This window comes from Schistocerca serialis, chromosome 2 (genome assembly GCF_023864345.2).
Source record: "Schistocerca serialis cubense isolate TAMUIC-IGC-003099 chromosome 2, iqSchSeri2.2, whole genome shotgun sequence".
Lineage (NCBI taxonomy): Eukaryota > Metazoa > Arthropoda > Insecta > Orthoptera > Acrididae > Schistocerca > Schistocerca serialis.
The window spans coordinates 121,924,851-121,944,681 of record NC_064639.1 but is presented as its reverse complement, the minus strand read 5'-3'; the positions used below and the strand labels follow the sequence as shown (position 1 = coordinate 121,944,681).

General features: G+C 43.7%; 1 protein-coding gene across 1 annotated transcript in view; it reads left to right on the top strand.

The window, feature by feature from the left end:
• Positions 1 to 4,564: 4,564 nt before the first annotated feature.
• Positions 4,565 to 19,831, top strand: part of LOC126456801 (kinesin-like protein KIF13A) — a 233,078-nt gene continuing 217,811 nt past the window's right edge. The window contains exon 1 of the mRNA XM_050092590.1: positions 4,565 to 4,692. The gene's annotated coding sequence lies outside the window, so the exon portion shown is untranslated. The remainder of the gene's footprint in view (positions 4,693 to 19,831) is intronic.

Genomic DNA, 19,831 nt, shown 5'->3' with positions numbered 1-19,831 from the left:
TACGAATTATTTGTACACTTAAAATTTCTATTATTAATTACGCAATCCGGTACTGTTTACTATGTTTATTTATGGATTTATTTATGAAATAATAATCGAAATTCATAACGTAACGAAAACTAGTAGGAATTCATTTGTTAAGGAAAATTGTAAACACTTTGGAATATGGTTGTTTCCCCAGAGTGTGAGAGTCGTAAGCTCGACTCTAATGTGATCAGACGGTTTTTTGTAAATAGGTGCGAACAACTAATTCGACTGTATTAATGTGAAAAATCAAAATACTTGAATGAAACGTTCTCGGTTTTCCAGCCGCGTCAGTTCGAATAAAATCCTAGAGCTTTCGATGGCCCACTCCGCCATCGTCGTCAGGAGTTCACTGACTGGACAATCAAAATTGTGTATGATATACTAAAGTGTGACAAAATCAGTGGAAACTATATTTACGTAACACATTTTGCAACAACAATCTTTCAATGCATTTAGTTCAACCCAACCGTGAGGACCTCATGTTCGATTTTCAGCTTCAAGAATCAGACCCGTAGACAGGAATAACTGGAGCCATATCAACGTGACAAATTAAGCAAACTTGAAAGTTTATTGCAATCTTCGCACTGCTCAAATCTTCATAAAATACTTTGCCTATTAATTACTTGGACTGGGCGTTGTTTAATGTGGGCAATAGACGGCAGAAGGAAGGAGGGGGATGATTACAACGTCGAAGTACAACAATAAAGCTACTTGCGTTTGCTATCGACGCAGTACACTGCGCGCTCGTTTAGACTAACTTCTGACGGAAATTTCCCAGGTGATTATAAACCGCAAGCTATGAAATGCACGTTATTAACGGGGTTTTATTATTGCATTACATTTCCCAGTCTTGGGCAAGGTGTGCACAATATACCGTCACGTTTTGAAACAACTACATCCTGAGCTGCCGTCCAGGGGATAAGCAGGAGGAAAACCATTAATATAGCGTGACGTTTCATTTGCCGTCACATCGGCGTGCGCCTGGGCGCCTGCAATAAAGTTCAGCGTCCCGGCAGCGGAAATAAATTTCTCGCAGCAGTGGCTCCCCGGTGGTAGCAGCGGCGGCTTATTACGTGACGGTCTCTCGCGCCATTGACTCCGGGGACCACTTGTCTCCGATCAGACGCCACGCGCCCCATCCCACCCCGCCGCGCCGGTATTCTGCGTGAGACTGTAAGGAATCCGGCGGCACGCGTGTGAAGCTGGCTGCCAGTGGGCGCGTTCGTACGAACGGATCCATTGTAGCAGGTCTTCCTACTGAACGTAGAATCCGAAATGACCGACACATTTTGATGGTCAGGCGTCTATCAATCATCCTTTACGTGACGGTCTCTCGCGCCATTGACTCCGGGGACCACTTGTCTCCGATCAGACGCCACGCGCCCCCCCCCCCCCCCCCACCCGCCGCGACGGTATTCTGCGTGAGACTGTAAGGAATCCGGCGGCACGGGTGTGAACCTAACGGCTGCCAGTGGGAGCGTTCGTACGAACGGATCCAGTGTAGCAGATCTTCCTACTGAACGTAGAATCCGAAATTACCGACACATTTTGATGGTCAGGCGTCTATCAATCATCCTTTACGATGTAAACTAGACTACTGGCCATTAAAATTGCTACACCACGAAGATGAAGTGCTAGAGACGCGAAATTTAACCGACAGGAAGAAGATGCTGTGATATGCAAATGATTAGCTTTTCAGGGCATTCACACGAGGTTGGCGCCGGTGGCGATACCTACAACGTGCTGACATGAGGAAAGTTTACAAACGATTCCTCATACACAAACAGCAGTTGACCGGCGTTGCCTGGTGAAACGTTGTTGTGATGCCTGGTGTAAGGAGGAGAAATGCCTACCATCACGTTTCCGACTTTGATAAAGGTCGGATTGTAGCCTATCACTTGCGACTTATCGTATCGCGACATTGCTGCTCGCGTTGGTCGAGATCCAATGACTGTTAGCAGAATATGGAATCGGTGGGTTCAGGAGGGTAATACGGAACGCCGTGCTGGATCCCAACGGCCTCGTATCAATAGCAGTCGAGATGACAGGCATCTTATCCGCATGCCTGTAACGGATCGTGCAGCCACGTCTCGATCCCTGAGTCAACAGATCGGGACGTTTCCAAGACAACAACCATCTGCACGAACAGTTTGACGACGTTTGCAGCAGCATGGACTATCAGTTCGGAGACCGTTGCTGCGGTTACCCTTGACGCTGCATCACAGACAGGAGTGCCTGCGATGGTGTACTCAACGACGAACCTGCGTGCACGAGTGGCAAAACGTCATTTTTTCGGATGAATCCAGGTTCTGTTTACAGCATCATGATGGTCGCATCCGTATTTGGCGACATCGCGGTGAACGCACATTGGAAGCGTGTATTCGTCATCGCCATACTGGCGTATCACCCTGCTTGATGGTATGGGGTGCCATTGGTTACACGTCTCGGTCACCTCTTGCTCGCATTGACGGCACTTTGAACGGTGGACGTTACATTTCAGATGTGTTACGACCCGTGACTCTACCCTTCATTCGATCCCTGCGAAACCCTACATTTCAGCAGGATAATGCACGACAGCATGTCGCAGGTCGACTGCTGCCCAGGCCAGCACATTCTCCAGATCTCTCACCAACTGAAAACGTCTGGTCAATGGTGGCCGAGCAACTGGCTCGTCACAATACGCCAGTCACTACTCTTGATGAACCGCGGTATCGTGTTGAAGCTGCATGGGCAGCTGTACCTGTACACGCCATCCAAGCTCTGTTTGACTCAATGGCCAGGCGTATCAAGGCCGTTATTACGGCCAGAGGGTGTTGTTCTCGGTACAGATTTCTCAGGATCTATTCACCCAAATTGCGTGAAAATGTAATCACATGTCAGTTCTAGTATAATATATTTGTCCAATGAATACCCGTTTATCATCTGCATTTCTTCTTGGTGTAGCAATTTTAATGGCCAGTGGTGTACGTCGATTGCTAAATCTGGTTCAAATGGTTCAAATGGCTCTGAGCACTATGGGACTCAACTGCAGTGGTCATCAGTCCCCTAGAACTTAGAACTACTTAAACCTAACTAACCTAAGGACATCACACACATCCATGCCCGAGGCAGGATTCCAACCTGCGACCGTAGCGGCCGCGCGGTTCCAGACTGTAGCGCCTAGAACCGCTCGGCCACCCCGGCCGGCCGCTAAATCTGATGCAAGCTAAGTCATACTAGAGGAAGAAACCCAAACCACTACTACCAATATACTCCGAGGTCACAAAAGCCATGGGATAGCGATATGCACATATACAGATGGTGGTAGTATCACGTACACAAGGTATATGAAAGGGCAGCGCACTCGCGGAGCCGTCATTTGTACTTGGGCGATGCTTGTGAAGAGGTTTCCGAAGAAATTATGGCAGCACGATGGGAATTAACACACTTTGAACCTGTAGTAGTAGTTGGAGCTAGTCGCATGGGACATTCCATTTCAGAAATACTTGTGGAATTCAATATTCCGAGGGCCACAGTGCTGAGAGAGGGTCGAAAATACCAAATTCCAGGCATTGCCTCTCACCACGCATAACGCAGTGGCCGACGGCCTTCACTTAACGACCGAGAGCAGCGCCGTTTGCGTAGAGTAGTCAGTGCTAACAGACAAGCAGCACTGCGTGAAACAACCGCCGAAATCAATGTGGGACGCACGACGAACGTATCCGCTAAGACAGTGCCGCGAAACTTTGCGTTAATGGGCTGTGGCAGCGGACGACCGATGCGAATGCCTTTGCTAACAGCGCGACATCGCCTGCGGGCTGGATAACCTTGACTTGCTCAGATGAATCCTGATTTCAGTTGGTAAGAGCTGATGGTAGGGTTGGAGTGTGGTGCAGAGCTCACGAAGCCATGGATCCAAGTTGACAACAAGGCATTGTGCAAGCTGGTGGCTGCTGTGTTTACATGGAAACAGCTGGGTGCTTTGGTCCAACTGAATCGATCATTGACTCGAAGTGGTTGTTTTCGGCTACTTGCAGACCATTTGAAAGCTGTTCATGGACTACATGTTCCCAAACAACGATGTCTTGTCATCGGGCCACAGCTATCAGGGCCCATGGCAGAGCCTGTGCCTACTGGGCAACAGGACACATGCTGAACCGAGGTGACTGAAATGCTAGTCATTTCTGCAGAACATACTAATGTTCATGCACTGTGAATATGAACGTCTGATGTCTAGTCGTTCAAGGTGTTCTGTTTTTTTCTGAACATGAGTGTATAATTGATATGTATATTTTAAATTTCCAAAATAACACTGAAAAACGGAGAAATAAGATAAAAATAAGGAACTAATATCAAAACGGGGGAAAAATTGTACAAAAATTGACGAAAAACTACTGAAAACTGCCAAAAACATTAAACGAATTTTTCTTGTTCCTAGTAATTAATGTTGATGAATGTTGCTGTTTTCGGTTTTTGACTTTGCTGTGTTGGTACTTAGTACGCTGTTGGTGGGCTGTTGCAGGAAACAACCCAAGTCTTTCGCGTTCGACCACTGCTTCTACTCGCTGGACAAGGATGACGCCAACTTCGCGAGTCAGGAGATCGTGTTCGACTGCCTGGGCCGCGACATCCTGGACAACGCCTTCCAGGGCTACAACGCCTGCATCTTCGCCTACGGCCAGACGGGTAAGTCACGGCCGCGCGCTCTGCCAGCAGGCTAGGGAAGGACACAGAGATTACTTATTTGTGCCAAAAGGTATATAAGGTGAGCTAGTAGGTATTTTGATTTCAGGCAGGGTGGTTGTTGACCTCTTTGGTACTTGTATTGGAACCTCAATGTACGAGAGCTATTCGGTAAGTAAGGAACGATCGGTCGCGAAATGGAAACCACAATGAAAATCAAAACTGTTGTACTTGCAACAGCTAGCTGCACCTTCCAGGTAGTTCTGTACCTAGTCGGCGCTCCAATTTAGACATGTGTCGTAGCGTTGTGCCAATTTTCCAATACCCTTGTCATAGAAGCCAGCCGCCTGTGGTTTCCGACAAGTCACGGGATAGCAGTAAGCACATATACATATGGTGGTAGTATCGCGTACCTACGGTATAAGACGGCAGTGCATTGGCGGAGCTGTCGTTTGCACTCAGGTGATTCACCTGAAACGGTGTCCGACATGATTATGGTCCCACGACGGGAATTAACTGATTGTTAGCGCGAAATGGTAGTTGGAGCTAGAGGCATGGGATATTCCATTTCGGAAATCGTTAGGTAATTCAATATTCCGACATCCCAGTGTCAAGAGCGTGCCGAAAATATCAAATTCCAGGCATTTTTTCTCACAACGGACAACGCAGTGGCCGACGGCCTCCGCTTAACGACCGAGAGCAGCGGCGTTTGCATAGAGTTGTCAGTGCTAACAGACAAGAAAGCGCAGAAATTAATGTGGGACGTGCTGCGGCGAAATGTGGCGTCGTTGGGCTTTGACAGCAGGCGGCCGACGCAAGTGCCTTAGCTAATAACATGACATCGCCGACAGCAGCTCTCCTGGACTCGTGACCATGTCGTTTGGACCCTAGGCGACTGGGAAACCGTGGCCTGGTCAGATGAGTCCGAACTGCAGCGGGTAACAGTAGACGATAGGGTTCGATTGTGGCGCAGACCACACAAGGCCGTGGATCCAGGTTGCCAACAACGCACTGTGCAAGTTGGTGATGGCTCCGTAATGTTGTGGGCTGTGTTTACATGCAACGGACAGAGTGCTCTGATTCAACTGTTCCGATCAGTGACTGGAAATGGTTGTGTCAGCTACTTGGACACCATCTGCAGCCGTTCATGGACTTCATGTTGCCAAACAACGATGGAATTTTTATGGATTACGATGCGCCGTATCACCGCATCTCAGTTGTTCATGATTGGTTTGAAGAACAGTCTGGACAGTTCGAGCGAATGATTTGTCCATCCAGATCGCCCAACATAAGATATAATGCAGAGGTCATGTCCTGCACAGAATCGTGCACTAGCAGCACTTTGCAATTACGGTCGGCTATAGAGACGGCATGGCTCAGTATTTCTGCAGGGGACTAGCAACGACTTCTTGAGCTCAGGCAACGTCGAGTTTCTGCACTACGCCGGGCAAAAGGAGGTCCGACACGATGCTGGTTGGCATCTCATGACTTTTGTCACTTCAGCGTATATTTAATGGCACTGCATACAATCACATATGCTGGATTATGAAGAACAGTCCCAACATTTGTCGTCCATGAAGACTGCAGTGCCATGCAGTGTAGTAAAGTGACAGTAGTGTGAGCACTCAAAATGCAGACGTCGACAGGCGACATGCAACTGAGGCAGCCGCTCCTTCAGAACAAAGGAATGGGCTTACCCAGCGCTCAGGGCGTGTACACGTTTCCGCGCAGGGCCCATGTTATATTGCGCGAGCTACACCACCAGATATTTCAGCTTTACAGGGACGAAGATGGGTGTGACTGTTAACTACAGGAGGCAACATTATTCACGATTTAATTTACACACCTTCTGTACGAGTAATATAATGCAGAACTAAGGATACCTCTCCCACTTGCCCTCTACTGCTCTGCTATACTAGAAAGCAAACGCTGGCTGTGGAACGAGTTCCTCCTGAATTCGGTGACGTCAATTGTCTGCTCCTTTTGATGTAGCGCAAGTACTTCATAGGGTTCTGAACGTCTTTTCACTTTCACTTTGCGCCTTTGTCCCGCAATGTGCGCAGGGTCGGCGTGGTTACAACGGATTTGGCAAGGTTAATGTAAAGGCGTTGGGCGGATGCCCTTCCTGCCGCCACCCCATACCCCCCAGGATGGAACCAGTGTAACCAAACTGTCTGCGTCTAGTGTAATCATGAAATAGTGCGCAAGTGTTACAAATGTCTGCGTGTCGTGGAACTTAGGCGGGATGTGGGGACCAGCCCGGTATGCACCTAGCGGGATGTGGAAAACCGCCTAAAAACCACATCCAGGCTGGCCGAGACACCGGCCCAAGTCGTTAATCCGCCGGGCGGATTTCGATCCGGGGCCGGCCCGCCTACCCGAGCCCAGGAAGCAGCGCATAAGCGCTCTCGGCTAACCTGGCGGGTCTCATAGGGTTCTGTACGTCACTCAGGAAAAAAGGTACACTTAACAGGATGACTCCGTTTGTCTGTACCCCCTTCCGACCGTTAACAACCCTTTTTTTCAGGAACGAGAAAACGTATCAAGTTGAAATTAATATGATATATTAAGGTGTATCGTCTCATAGCGATGTAAAAAAATGAAGTTTATAAAGTCAATGTAATCATAAGATACAGTCATATATGTCAGATATTTTGATGCTCGCAAACTCACTCATAAAAACCTACAGGGTAATTCCCGTTGACCTAGAATCACGAAATTTCGCGAGAAGCAAGGTTTCACACTACAACCAAATCAAAATAAAATCGAAAACTGTTAATCTGTAATTATATCACATGAAAAAAAGTTGTCATATGTTATCAGACCGTCTGTCCCTCTCTCCGTCTGTAGGCCCCCTTTTTCTAGGGAACGGGTAGACCTAACACTTCACGTCATATACTCAGGTCTGTAGTCCTTTGGTGATGTATAAATGTTAAGCTTCTAAGTCAATGCAATCAATAGCTACAGCCATTTATGTCACATACTTTGATATCTGCAAACTCAGTCATTAAAAGCTGTAGGAAACTTACCTTTGATGTAGAATCATCAAATTTGACAAGAGGAAAGCTTTCACGATGCCGATAAAGAAAAAAAAATAAGAAAATTGTTAACTTTTAAGTATACCACACGAAAAAACAGCAACTGTCGTTTGTTATTCGACTTCAAACTTGAAATTAAAACGTTCTCGAATGTCTTGAAATCCCTGGGACCGATATCTTTCCAGTATGAATGTCGATAAAAGGCAAAAATCGTCGAGACCCTCGGTTCCCAAAATGGGTAAACTATCTGTGTCAAGGATTAAGTTTGTACGGAACTTCCAGTGCGCTTGTCCTACTTGCACCTGGCCAATTTTTCGCGCTGTTTTTAGTACCTGGTTGTGTGCTCCTACCTCACGTCATCTCGACAACACATACCTCTGATAAATACTGGCGGTACTTTACGGCTGCCCTTCTGGGCATCCCACATGCGGGTCTACATCTTGGTTTCTTAACACTCTGCTTTCTGGAAAACGCAATGTATATTTTCTTTCCCCTATGCAGTGGTCTCGCGGTAGCGTTCTCGCTTCCCGAGCCCGGGGTCCCGGGTTCGACTCCCGGCGGGATCAGGGATTTTCACCTGCCTCGAGATGACTGGGTGTTGTTGTGTCGTCTTCATCATCATCATCATCATCATCATCATCATCATTCTTCCCCGTTACGGTCGGAGGAAGGCAATGGCAAACCATCTCCACTACGACCTTGGTAGTACGGCGGTGCGGGTTTCCCGCATCGTTCCCCTACGCTCTGTCAAGGAGTACGGGACTTCATCATCATGCAGTACCCAAAGAACTTCGACACCTATGTATCATCTTCTGTGGGTCTCGTTTTATTTGTCTTCTGTCGTTTTGTACCACTTTGCCGTATTTTCTTTGGCCGTTGTAATTATATACGCTGTTCAAAAAATGGTTCAAATGCCTCTGAGCACTATGGGACTTAACTTCTGTGGTCATCAGTCCCCTAGATCTTAGAACTACTTAAACCTAACTAACCTAAGGACATCACACACATCCATGCCCGAATCAGGATTCGAACCTGCGACCGTAGCGGTCGCGCGGTTCCAGACTGTAGCGCCTAGAACCGCTCGGTCACTTCGGCCGGCTATACCCTGTTTTTCATACCTTTTTCGCTTCACTATCTTCTGGTATCCAAGTCCCGTTTAAGGTCCAAGCGACACAAGTGCTTAGGGCACCAAAGTGAGAGGGACGCTGTAGGCAACCAAGTACAATACTGTAATGTACAGCGTGCATCATTACTAGTAGCAAAACTGCCATGGGTGAAAGTATACGATAACAGAAGCAATAACGTCTCAGTAAAATTTATTTGAAATATGAACTATCCGATTCAGTCCCCTTGTAATTGGGCTCAAATTTCGCCGAAGGACTACCCTGACAAGAAATACAATACTACTTCAGCACGTTACATTGTTACAATTTACCGTACACCAGTTCCTCTTAAAGAAGCCGGTTTGCGCATTGACCTGAAATGATTTTACTAATAGAATGTTTCTTCTTCGCACCACACGTAAGTTTGTGTTATCCTTCTTAATTGCAGATATAAACATTTCGACCATGTTTATCAGTTTGCAAGTAATATACAACTTAACGCAGTTCAAAAGCGTTGTATATTTTACACAACAGTATAAAATTAGGTGCTATTTTTCGTATTTCTGTCACACACTTTCCGATAGAAAGTTAAATGATTTGTAAAATTCCATTATTACACTAAAAAATAACAATTTAATATTTTCAATGTTTCCACTCGTTTTAATAGGTAGTATATTTTGTTATTCAAACTAGAGCAACACAAGAAGTCTAGCCCTTTCCGGTTCCACCAGATGCTTTGAAAGATTTCAGAATTTTGTTTAAATGGAAATTATTAGTTCTTTTAATATTTAACACTGAAATGAGATGAAGAAATGTACAGAGGGCTGTCTCTGTAACACCTGTTGCAGTCTGGTTGTATCCCATTAGGAACCGTTGTGTTCAGCGACTGTGGATTGATTATAGCCAGGGAAGAACATACCAATGAAGATCTGTATTTTATTGCAGATCTAGCTAGATTTCAGCTTCATTGTAGCCACCACCAGTGCGTTTAGTAGCGAGTCATATAGACCCATAAAGCGTGTCAAAACACAAGTAAAATAAATTACATTAAATCGTCCATAGCTCAGCTGACACTGAGTTGACTGTGAAGTGAACTGTGGCTAGAGTAAGGTTGTTTTACCATCATACGGCTTATGAAAGCGTTCTGGGTCTGTATGACTCGCTGCTGAATGCACTGATGATGGCTACAACGTAGCTGAAAATTAGTTAGATCTGCAATAAAATACAAGTTGACACGCGACTGATTGCCGTGTTCTTCCCTAATTATACTCATTACAAAATAAAAAGATCTATTTCCACGATCATTAGTTTAAGATTTATTTTTTAATATCTTTTATGAAAATCCCAAGTAAAGGCAACTATTTCGAAATCTTCTGGGCCGGCTGCGTCATGCATGTTGTAAGAACAATATATGTATAGTAAGCCAAAACGATACTATCTTGAAAGACTTTTTATTAAGATGTTATTTTCTGATGCTATCGGCTTATTTCGGCTCCTTGCCCATTTATCAAGCTATCTCCAAACATATGGAATAGATAGTGCATCTTTCCAGGTCTGCTTGTTGTTGATAACAGTTTTGTGTATATCTGTCGTGATACTTTCTTCCATAACATATCGTTAACGCTCTCGCTTTCTAATATCGTCTACTGCTACTTATCTTAGGTATAGCGCAGACGAAATTGGTATTCTCCAGATATGTAATGTCTCAGCAGTGTAATTTGTTGCTGAGCAATATTCGCTAAGAGCTATTTAATATTTTCTTTAAGTTTGACAGCGTCCGTTGACAGCTAATTCAACAATGTTATATAGTTGCATGGTTGGCTTATTCATCTATAGAGTTGTGTATGGTAGTAGTAAATTCTTTGCTAATGTTCGCTGGCGTTGTCTTTGCCCGTAAATTTCTTTTATCTGTTATCGTGTTCTATAATTTCAGTTAAATGGTCAGTGTAATTTTTATTGTTTTAAGTCGGTTTGTTCATTAAGAATTTTGTCAGGATATTTGCGTGTGTGTATGTCGATTTCAATTTAAAAAATGTTCATTATTGGCCCCTTTGGTGTTACATGCAGAATTTGCATCGCATTTTCGATTTTAACACGATAATGGAGAAAACAAATTTATGGGTAGCCATTCATCTCAACCTAGGTGAAGAGAGCCCTACGTCATAGTGACGTAACGCTACGTCATCGTGACGTCAGTAACCTAAATCGATTACATGAGTAGGCATATCGATCACTGCAGTTGCACCGATAAAGTCAGAGGTAAAGGTAAATACATACGCACAAAAATAAAAATTGTCAGCAGATCTGTGGTATGCTCTTCCAGGATGAATTAATTATTAAGCTGTAATTCCAAGAATTTTGGATGTTGTTGTTTGTTTCATGAACATAATGAATGCCTGAAGGAAGGAACCGTAACCATAACGAAAGTCAAGAAGAGCGCGTAGTCATTTAAACGAAACTCGTGCGTAAATCAAGTGCACAAAACGTGAAATAGGGAGAAATTAAAGTCTTTCGTCATTTTTATAAAGGCCAATGGATTGTGCATAATTCGCGTGGACAAAAACGTGAAACTGAGAAATTAAAGTTGTCTCAAGGATAAATCTGAATGTTGCTGGAAAGCTACCGATGGCGAAATCTTTCAGACTATCCTTGAGAATTTGCTCGAAAACTTTCGCACTTGTTGAAAACGACGCACACGCTAGCAACACATGGCAATGAAATCACACAAGCAATGCAGATTCAAGAATCACGAAACAGTCGATGGGTCGATAGATACAGAAAGCACGCAACAGTCGATAGGACAACTCGTGAAACTCATGATGATGACGCGTACCTACGTCTCTACGACATTGGGCTCTTCTTGCCTAGCTTGAGATGAATGCTACCCCAAATTTACGGGCAAAGACAAAACTAGCGAAGAATTTTACTAGGTGAATAAGCCAGCCCTAGACCATGTATAACATAGACCGCGCAAGTCCCTATCTCTGCACTGTTAACACTTGAAACCAATATCTAAGTCACGTGACTCGGGGCAGAAAGCTGAATTCCTGTCATTACGCGCTGTGTAAAGTGGAGCTGACAGTTACAGTTTCTCTCATTTATAGTTGAAATCAAGCACTGATTTTGATAATTCAACGAACTGTAGCACTGCTCTTACTCATGTAGTAGTGCAGTTAATTTAGTTTCACCGAAGTTCCTGATAATAAAGCAGTTGTTATCGTTTTTACATGTGGTCTAGTTGAAAGATATTGACAGTTCTTTTAACAAGCGACAGAATGACTGTTCTTTAGTGAATGCTTGTTTTCTTTTTCCACGGTGAATCCTTGCAGTTCGCCGCTTCCACAAGAGTGGAAGACAAAATAACAATTTCGAACGCAGCCTTAGTTTTCTATTGATTCCAAAAGAATATGCGTGAAATGCTTTAGTAAGCTTTTGCAAGAAAGGAAATTATTTCATGTGTCTATTGTCAGGTATTTACACAAAATAAGCATGTATGTTTTCTGACTTCTGCTTAATCCAGTACAGATACCGAAATGATATCAAGATAGAAAGCGTAATGTATTACAAAACGTTGATTATACTCGTGTAGTAAGCTAGATATTAACGATATGTTGTCTCAAAATCTTAGTCATTCACCAAGTTATACATCCAAGGACCAACATCCATCCTAACTTTCAACCTCTGCAATTCACTCACACAACTGAGATTTTCGTCACTTTACCTAATCTGTAGGATACAAAACAAAACGGATCTGAGCATATCTGAAGGTCTTTACTTCTGCATCTAGTAAAAATCACAGCATTTGATCTGTAACAAAAATGCCACAAACTATACAATATAAAAGCGTAATGACATGCTCGGCTTCGTGCTCCGAGGCATGTGACTTAACTGTTGGTTTCAGTAAAATGACGTCATGCGCAGTCTACGCTATCTATAGTCTATGACGCCAACTATGTAACCATATAACATCGCTGACTCAGCTGTCAATTGAAGCTATCAAACTTACTGAAAATATTAAATAGGTCTTAGCGCAAACTGCTCAGCAAGAAAGAGTACTGAAGAGACATTACATAGCTAGAGCATAATAATTTCGTCTGCTGTGCACCAACGATGGGGACCAATACACGTTATTAGACAACGACAGCGTTGTTATTGTGGTCTTCAGACCTGAGACTGGTTTGATGCAGCTCTCCATGCTAATCTATCCTGTGCAAGCTTCTTCATCTCCCAGTACTTACTGCAACCTACATCCTTCTGAATCTGCTTAGTGTATTCATCTCTTGGTCTCCCTCTACGATTTTCATCCTCCACGCTGCCTTCTAATACTAAATTAGTGATCCCTTGATGCCTCAGAACATGTCCTACCAACCGATCCCTTCTTCTGGTCAAGTTGTGCCACAAACTCCTCTTCTCCCCAATTCTATTCAATACTTCATTAGTTATGTGATCTACCCATCTAATCTTCAGCATTCTTCTGTAACACCACATTTCGAAAGCTTCTATTCTCTTCTTGTCCAAACTATTTATCGCCCATGTTTCACTTCCATACATGGCTACACTCCATAAAAATACTTTCAGAAACGATTTCCTGACAAATCTATACTCGATGCTAGCAAATTTCTCTTTTTCAGAAACGCTTTCCTTGCCATTGCTAGTCTACATTTTATATCCTCTCTACTTCGACCATCATCAGTTATTTTGCTCCCCAAATAGAAAAACTCCTTTACTACTTTAAGTGTCTCATTTCCTAATCTAATTCCCTCAGCATCACCCGAATTAATTCGACTACATTCCATTATCCTCGTTTTGCTTTTGTTAATGTTCATCTTATATCCTCCTTTCAAGACACTGTGCATTCCGTTCAACTGCTCTTCCAAGTCCTGTACTGTCTCTGACAGAATTACAATGTCATCGGCGAACCTCAAAGTTTTTATTTCTTTTCCATGGATTTTAATAGCTACTCCGAATTTTTCTTTTGTTTCCTTTACTGCTCGCTCAATATATAGATTGAATAACATCGGGGAGAGGCTACAACCCTGTCTCACTCCCTTCCCAACCACTGCTTCCCTTTCATGTCCCTCGACTATTATAACTGCCATCTGGTTTCTGTACAAATTGTAATTAGCCTTTCGCTCCCTGTATTTGACTCCTGCCACCTTCAGAATTTGAAAGAGAGTACTCCAGTCAACATTGTCAAAAGCTTTCTCCAAGTCTACAAATGCTAGAAACGTAGGTTTACTTTTTCTTAATCTAGCTTCTAAGATAAGTCTTAGGGTCAATATCAGCTCACGTGTTCCAATATTTCTACGGAATCCAAACTGATCTTCCCCGAGGTCGGCTTCTACCAGTTTTTCCATTGGTCTGTAAAGAATTCGCGTTAGTATTTTGCAGCCGTGGCTTATTAAACTGATAGTTCGGTAATTTTAGCATCTGTCAACACCTGCTTTCTTTGGAATTGGAATTATTATATTCTTCTTCAAGTCTGAGGGTATTTCGCCTGTCTCATACATCTTGCTCACCAGATGGTAGAGTTTTGCCAGGGCAGGCTCTCCCAAGGCTGTCAGCAGTTCTAATGGAATGTTGTCTTACTCACGGGGCCTTGTTTCGACTCAGGTCAGCGACAGCGTTAACGATGTGTTATGGAAGGAAGTACTGCGACAGGTATATACGAAATTGTTAGTAACTACAAATAGCCATAGTTATAAGCACTAACAATTCCATATGTTTGGAGATGGCTTGATAATGGCCCTGCAGCCGAGATAAGCTTGGCAGCAGAAAATAACGGCTTAATAAAATGTCTTTGATTATAGCAGCAGTTTAGGTTACTGTACATATAAAGGCAAGTAATATCCGTGGGACAGGAGGAGGCGAGCGGAGTGCCAGATAATACGTCGCTTTTCTTGTACCAGCCCTGTTAGTGTCACACGTTTTATACATAGAAACAAGATTTAGGAGAGGGTTTATATCGCCACACTCAACGAGAGATGCTGTAGTATAGCGTGAGGTAGCGGACTTCTCGTCAGGTGGAATTGCGGAGAAGCGGCTGTGAATGGCGGCCTGCCCTCGTCACACCTGCGCCTGCGCAGTGCGACCCGTGTCCCAGTGGGCCCCGCGAGAGCTGGTGAGCTGCCCTCAGGTGGGTTGGGGGTCGCCCTCGACGGCTTCCCGAGGGAGATTGGAGACGGCGCCCGAGGAAAGGGCTGAACGGTTCTGCCGGCCTCTTTTCCGCCGGATAATGGGACGGCGGAGGCGGCCCCCCGGATTGCCTCTTCGCTCCGCGCGGATTTAGAATACTCACAGGGGTGCATGCTCGGTTGCGAGTACCGGGCGTTTCAAGGAGGCAGGAAATTCTACATTGTCCGTTGGTAACTCTGAGTAAACTGGGCGACAAAGGCGCCCTTGCTTACGACGCCTTTCCCTTTAGTTTTCGTGGATTAATTCCAGTCTCTTGTTGTCGTTGTTGTTGTTCAAAAATTTGTTCAAATGGCTCTGAGCACTATGGGACTCAACTTTTAAGGTCATCAGTCCCCTAGAACTTAGAACTATTTAAACCTAACTAACCTAACGACATCACACACATCCATGCCCGAGGCAGGTTTCAAACCTGCGACCGTAGCGGTCGCGCGGTTCCAGACTGTAGCGCCTAGAACCGCACGGCCACTCGGGCCGGCGTTCTTGTTGTAGTCACCAGGCCAAAGACGGCTTTGAAGCTGGTCTACAGGCTTGTATACAACATTCCATTAGAACTACTGACAGCCTTGGGAGAGCCAGGCCTAACAAAACTCTACCATCTAGTGATCAAGTTGTATGAGACAGGCGAAATACCCGCAGACTTGAAGAAGAATATAATAATTCCAATCCCAAAGAAAGCAGGCGTTGACAGATGTGAAAATTACCGTACTATCAGTTTAATAAGCTGCAAAATACTAACGCGAATTATTTACAGATGAATGGAAAAACTGGTAGAAGCCGACCTCGGGGAAGATCAGTTTGGATTCCGGAGAAATATTGGAACACGTGAGGCAATACTAACCCTACGACTTATCTGAGAAGATAGATTAAGGAAAGGCAAACCTACGTTTCTAGCATTTGTAGACTTAGAGAAAGCTTTTGACAATGTTGACTGGAATACTCTCTTTCAAATTCTGAAGATGGCAGCTGTAAAATACAGGGAGCGAAAGGCTATTTACAATTTGTACAGAAACCAGATGACAGTTATAAGAGTTGAGGGGTATGAAAGGGAAGCAGTGGTTGGGAAGGGAGTGAGACAAGGTTGTAGCCTCTCCCCGATGTTATTCAATCTGCATATTGAGCAAGCAGTAAAGGAAACAAAAGAAAAATTCGGAGTAGGTATTAAAATCCATGGAGAAGAAATAAAAACCTTGAGGTTTGCCGATGACATTGTAATTCCGTCAGAGACAGCAAAGGACTTGGAAGAGCAGTTGAACGGAATGGACAGTGTCTTGAAATAAGGCTACAAGATGAATATCTACAAAAGGAAAGCGAGGATAATAGATTATGGTCGAATTAAGTCGGGTGATGCTGAGGGAATGAGACACTTAAAGCAGTAAACGAGTTTTGCTATTTCGGGAGCAAAATAACTGATGATGGTTGAAGCAGAGAGGATATAAAATGCCAGGAAGTCGTTTCTCACGCTATTTGAATGGAGTGTAGCCATGTATGGAAGTGAAACATGGGCAAGAAGAGAATAGAAGCTTTCGAAATGGGGTGCTACAGACGAATGCTTAAAATTAGATGCGTAGATCACATAACTAATGAGGAGGTATGAAACAGAATTGGGGAGAAGAGTTTGTGGCACAACTTGACTAGAAAAAGGGATCGGTTGGTAGGATATGTTCTGAGGCATCAAGGGATCAACAATTTAGTTTTGGAGGGCAGCGTGGAGGGTAAAAATTGTAGAGGGAGACCAAGAGATGAATACACTAAGCGGATAAGCGGACTCAGAAGGATGTAGGTTGCAGTAGGAACTGGGAGATGAAGAAGCTTGCACGGGATAGAGTAGCATGGAGAGCTGCATCAAACCAGTCTCAGGACTGAAGACCACAACAACAACAAGAACAACAACATACAGGCTAGTCTGCTCTTGTGCAACCCTGTATGCAAAACTACTGCAGCCTACATCCATTTGACCTGCCTACTCTACTTAACCCTAGATTATGAAAGGCTTGTAAAATTTACGGTTGCAGTTGGTAAGTCTTCGCAGTTCCCACCAATCCGCATACATGAGCGACGCGTGGCAGGCATTGTTGTTAATAGTAGCTGAATTATTTATTGCCTGACTCGTGCGTTTTGCTAATACCTGTGCTCTTGTCGTTAATTTTACGAATGTTCAGTAACGGTGTGCCTTGTTTTCTAATAGTCGGCCTATTTGTTCTATGGCTTAAAATTTATCTCTGTGTGGCATCTTAGATGAAATATCGTGCAGTCACAGTTAGAAGAGTGTTAGTTCATACCACATTGGCCCTTTTCTGTGCTAATCTCGTCTTTTGCTACTGAAATTAGCACGATATAGATGGCGCTGAGTTTGATTTTCATACTAACATACTTGGTGTTTTTTTTGCGAAGCTGATAAAGACGCAGAGAGCTGAGAATTTAGTGAAGAGGGTGATTTTCTTGAAGAAGGTAATGTTGTGTGTACAGATGACAGTGATGTAGACCCAGACTTTGAAGCAGCAAATGAGGAAAACGAGGAATCGGAAGAAAAATCCCCGAGTTACTATGGAAGAAACACCGATTTAGATCTTTGTTGGATTGTAATAGTAGTGTCTAAAGCAAAAGATTCTCTACACATTTTATGTGTAAAAAATGGTTCAAATGGCTCTTAGCACTTTGGGGCTTAACATCTGAGGTCATCAGTCTCCTAGACTTAGAACTACTTAAACCTAACTAACCTAAGAGACACACACACCCATGCCCGAGGCAGGATTCGAACCTGAGACCGTAGCAGCAGCACGGTTCCGGACTGAAGCGCCTAGAACCGCTTGGCCCCAACGGTAGGCTTTTATGTGTAAAATGCTCTTGGAGCTATAATTATTTTTAACTAGAGTATAATATAAATTTGCAACAACATATTGACCAATAAAATGGTCATTCTGTGGTAGAAAACAGGACATTTTTTACTTATTTCGAACGTAACATGCCAGTGGACAACTAAGAATTGTGATTAACTGATGTATAACCTTTATATTATGACTTCCTGTGAATAAAATTTGCTGTAGCAAAATGTACGGTGGTTTAGTAGCAGTGTAACATTTTCTCCCAATTATGGTTGAACCATGGTCTCCCTCTAAAATTTTGACCCCCTTCCCTTCCGCCCCCACCACACACACAAACACACACACACACACACACACACACACACACACACACACACACACACTACCGACTACTTCAAGATGGGTCAGGTTGTGTCCCGTCAAAGGATTCCTTCCTTTAGTGAAGTTGTACCACTGATTTCTCTCCTCCGCGGTTAGAGTCAGTACCTCTTCATTAGTTACCCAATCGAATTTCATTCTTCTGTAGAACCGGACTTCAAAAGTTTCTGTTGTCTTCTTGTCCGTATTGTTTAACATATATATTTTACTTCCTTAAAGGGTTGTACACAGAGGCGCATGAAAGGAGGGGAGCGGGGGAGGGGCACTACTCTCTACTCTACGTTAAAAGAACGAAGTGGATAACAATCAGTCGTTTAAGACAGAATTAGTATCGTATACTTCCTGTCAAAATTAGCCCTTTGGGCACGAAATATACTCAAACTCACCGAGTCAGTAATTTAAAAAAATATGGCAATTTTAGAATTTTACTTCCTCTTGGGTAAGTTTGTGCGAACTCCCAGATCACATTTATTGAGAATCTACGAGAAAGATAATAGCCCTGCGCGATTGAGGAAGACCGCCAACCCACTACATTTTGTCTGACTTCTCTACCGTAGTGCTACGTTACTGTCCCGCTCGGATTTCAGTCTGTACCGCCGACATGTACCACCAAATAAACAAAAATATGATTACGTAGCTTTAATTATTACCTCGAAAAAATAAACTTTGCACTACCTCTAGCCGCTAACTGAGAGTTGAGCAGAACAAAACGGTGTAATGTTTAGGATTCCGTGGCACAGTTGGTAAAAACGCAAACCTTGTAGGATCGCTTTCTTGTCTGTCTGAGTGTTAAGAATACTTTTTCTCAGGAACGATTAGACGTATCAGCTGCAAATTAGGGTGTATGCTCCCTCAGCGGTGTAAACGTTAAAATGCTTCCAAGTCAGTTCAATCAAAAGACACGGTCCTTTATGTCACATAACATGATACTAGAACACTCACTCATCGAAATCTTTACGGTGCTTCCCGCTGACTTAGAGAATCATGAAATTTGCATGAAGCAAGTAAGGAAAAAATTTGGCAAGTACAAGTAAAGGAAAAGATCTGAAAAATCTTAGTTTGTAATTATATAATATGAAAAAAATATTTTGTTATTTTTTATCCGTCTGTTTGTCTGTCCGTCTGTTGAGACCGTTTTCCTCTGGAACAATTTGGTGTACTGAGTTCAAATTTACGTCACGTACTAATGTCTGTGGTGCCTTGGCCGTGTAAAAATGTTAAGCTTCTAAGTAAATGGAAACAAAAGATACGGCCCTTAATGTCACATATTTTGATGCTTGAAAACTCACTCCTGAAAACGTATTGAATGCCTTCCGTTGGCCTAGAATCATGAAATTTGGGAAGAAGTAATATTTCACATTACATTTAAAGGGAAAATTCCGAAATCGTTAGTTTGAAATTACACTACTGGCCATTAAAATTGCTACACCACGAAGATGACGTGCTACAGACGCGAAATTTAACCGACTGGAAGAAGATGCTGTGATATGTAAATGATTACCTTCTCAGAGCATTCACACAAGGCTGGCGCCGGTGGCGACACATACGACGTGCTGACAAGAGAATATTTTCCAACCGATTTCTCATACACAAACAGCAGTTGACC